The sequence below is a fragment of the Myotis davidii genome, unplaced genomic scaffold (genome assembly GCF_000327345.1).
Source record: "Myotis davidii unplaced genomic scaffold, ASM32734v1 scaffold939, whole genome shotgun sequence".
Classification (NCBI taxonomy): Eukaryota; Metazoa; Chordata; class Mammalia; order Chiroptera; family Vespertilionidae; genus Myotis; species Myotis davidii.
Window position 1 is genome coordinate 296,972 of NW_006290535.1, and position 3,068 is coordinate 300,039.

The 3,068-nt window shown below is 40.8% G+C and overlaps 1 protein-coding gene across 1 annotated transcript in view; it reads right to left on the minus strand.

The window, feature by feature from the left end:
* Positions 1-797: 797 nt before the first annotated feature.
* TMEM87B (transmembrane protein 87B) overlaps positions 798-3,068 on the minus strand; it is a 42,862-nt gene continuing 40,591 nt past the window's right edge. The window contains exon 20 of the mRNA XM_015563785.1: positions 798-1,368. The gene's annotated coding sequence lies outside the window, so the exon portion shown is untranslated. The remainder of the gene's footprint in view (positions 1,369-3,068) is intronic.

Sequence of the window (3,068 nt, forward strand, 5' to 3'; positions counted from 1 at the left end):
TTTAAAAATTTCCCCATCTTTTATGTTGTATTTCTTTGATCACTACTGAGGCTGAACACCTTTCCCTGTCTGCTGATTAGCTCTGTGGATGAAAGAGGGGCCACATACTAAACCTGACGAGCTCAGGGGAGGCCTGCGTGGCAGCCTTACAAATAGAGACCTAAAGTAACCGCAGAGGATGGTCAGACATTAAACCTTTCTAACTAAAAGCCGCTCATGGCAGGGAGTCATGACAAAGATCAATGTTTACCTTAACTGAGCCTGTCTGTTTTCTTTTTTTGCATCTATGATAAACATACCTGGTAATATATCTTCGGAATTTCAAAGTAATTTTTTTCTGGAAGCACAACCACACCAGAGCAGAGGCCACAATCCCCTCACTGCATTGTTATCATGTTAATGGTTAACTATCCTATACCCACCCATGTAAAAGATGTGTCTATCATTTTACTTTTTATTCAACCTCCGAGATTTCCCTGCTTTGCTTTCTCCCGCCTCCCTAACCTATCACCAGTGGATTTTATGTAACACCCTTATGCCTCCTCCTTTGATTACAATGTATAAAATAGGTAGTAAACTGCCATTTTCCAGAGCATTTTCTCAATCCGTTGAGATTTTGCTTCCCAGCAACTGTCATCAGTTTGGCTCAAATAGACTAATACAAATCCTTACAGGTCTGGACGTTTCTTTGACAGTTGTACCTCCTCTTTTAAAAATTTCATGTCCTGCCATCAACTGGAGTCGGTAGATTTATACAATCTAGCACTAATAGATATTATCAAGAACCAATCACCCAAAACTTCAGAAAGCAATTTATTAAAAGTCACAACAAATATTAAGGCACAAAATATATCCTTTTTTCAAACAAAAATCTTTGAAATAGTTTTGTCCTACATTCAAAGCAACTTTTTCCAAATTATACAATAATTTAACCATTTAAAATAGAAAAATATAACTTCTTAAGCCCCTAACCTTTCTCCCCAAATACATGTTTTCCTAGTTCTAAGGAAGATTCTTAGTGTATAGTGAGCTCCTGTGTTATATGCACACTTCCTTAAAAGCCTCATTTGTCACTTATATACATTTGATGTGCTGAGGAGTTTAATTATCAGTATAAGGCCTGGTGTTTCGTACTGTTTATTGCATGCTGTTGATCATGCAAAGACACAAGTACCAAAACCAGTGACTTATAAACTAGCACATCTCAACTTTAGACCAGTCATGTGCAGCCTAGCACAGTAGATGCAAACCCCTTTTTAGAAAAGGATATAAAAATCACCTTGTATGTACATTTTTTTACACTTCAGTCTCGATATTCTAGTAGTGCAAACATAATGTACCATATTACAGGGGGCAAGTCGATATTCTCTACAGGACATGAAAGATTTAAAAAATTATTTTCTTCACAGGAAAAGTATGGAAACATTATTTCTCAGCCTTAAAAATTCACATACTCATCTATTTTTTCTTATTTTTGAAATAAATTAACTTATCTTTTAAAGCAGCTACCAATGAACTCAAATCACAAAAATTCCCTTTTAAGTAATTTTACACAGCAGATATATCTAACATGGATTGCAAATGCTTTTCTAAGCATTTTGCCTAGAAAAACAAAAGTGGACTCTGGCCCTCAGATCCCTTCATTAATAGGAAGACCCATCTTGACAGCATCCTAAGAAATTAATCTGACTGGGATGGCCAGTTTCTGGAACCTTCATGCAGAAGCAGGATGTCAGCTGCATGGTGGCCATGGGTGTCACTTCTCCCCAGGTCCTCTGTATGAACTACTCAGCCCTAGGGCGCCCCCTCCTGTTCACGTGAGGGGGTTCAGAAGGCCCTCCACAGGAATCCTCTATTCAGGACACAAGGTATCAACCGAGGACACAATGATCACTGACAGCGACAGGCACATGGATGCCTTTGAAAACAGTATTTCTGACAGGCCAACAGGAGGGAACCTACTTTCTCTGGGTAACGAGGAAAGCCTGAATTTCAGCCTCAGGCTAAGCCATCCAGGGTCCAACATTTATTTTTCCAGCTACAGAGCACAGGGTTTTTATAAACACTATTGAGGTTACGTCAGAGGCAGTTTCCTGTCTCACACTGGCCATTGTTCCCACTCCCACCCAACTGGCTGGCAGCTCCTACTGGCTGGCCGCCCAGGATTCTGCATTCAGAATTCAGCTACAACCGTATGAGTTGGGAATGAACCTGACTCGAAATCTGGGCAGTGGCATTAGGTAAAATTTTAGGGACAAGAGGACAGTGGTCACCTGTGGGTGTGAAACAACTTGGGGTAAGGGTGAAATACACCCCCGGGAAGGACATGAATGCTGCGAAATGTACAGGTGGGTGCCCACGACTGAGGCAGACACTGAGAGGAATGGAACCCACACTGAAACCGGGCACTCTCCTAGGAAGGACGTCCCCAAGGGATGGCACCCTGACCACCACATCCTGCTCAGCACAACACTGTGCGATATTCACTACTGAAAACAAAGCTGAAAGTATCTTTCAAGAGACATTACTAGTGGGAATGAATCTCTTTTACTGCCCCTGTGAAATGGGTAAGTGAGAAGTAAATTCCAAAGAAAAAAGTTTGTTTTGTGGCTTCACAATGAAATTAAAAAGAAAGATTATATTTAAGTGCACTGTAAAGCTTCTCAATCAAAATCTCTGGGATCATTCTTCACTCACAAGAAAGACATGCCTGATTCTAGCTTTAAGTCCTACTCTAAGTGTCCACTAGCCCTACAGCTTTGATCAGGAAAGCAGCAACTATTCACACTTCCATCAGACAACTTCCAACTGCCTTTCAGATTTAGAATGTTCTGCATTAGAAAAATTAGAACAAAAATTTTCAAGTTACACATAATAAAATAATGAATAAAACATGGTTGAAGGTTAAGACATTAATTACAAGACTAACTGTGATGTACTGTACCGGGAAGTACTATGCAAGATGACACACAAGATAAGGTTCTAGTTTCCTCCAGGGACACCCAGCTGGTCGGGAGGACGTGCTCTGGGGGAGCCACGTGGCCAGGTGTCCACCTCCTGCCCAGCAG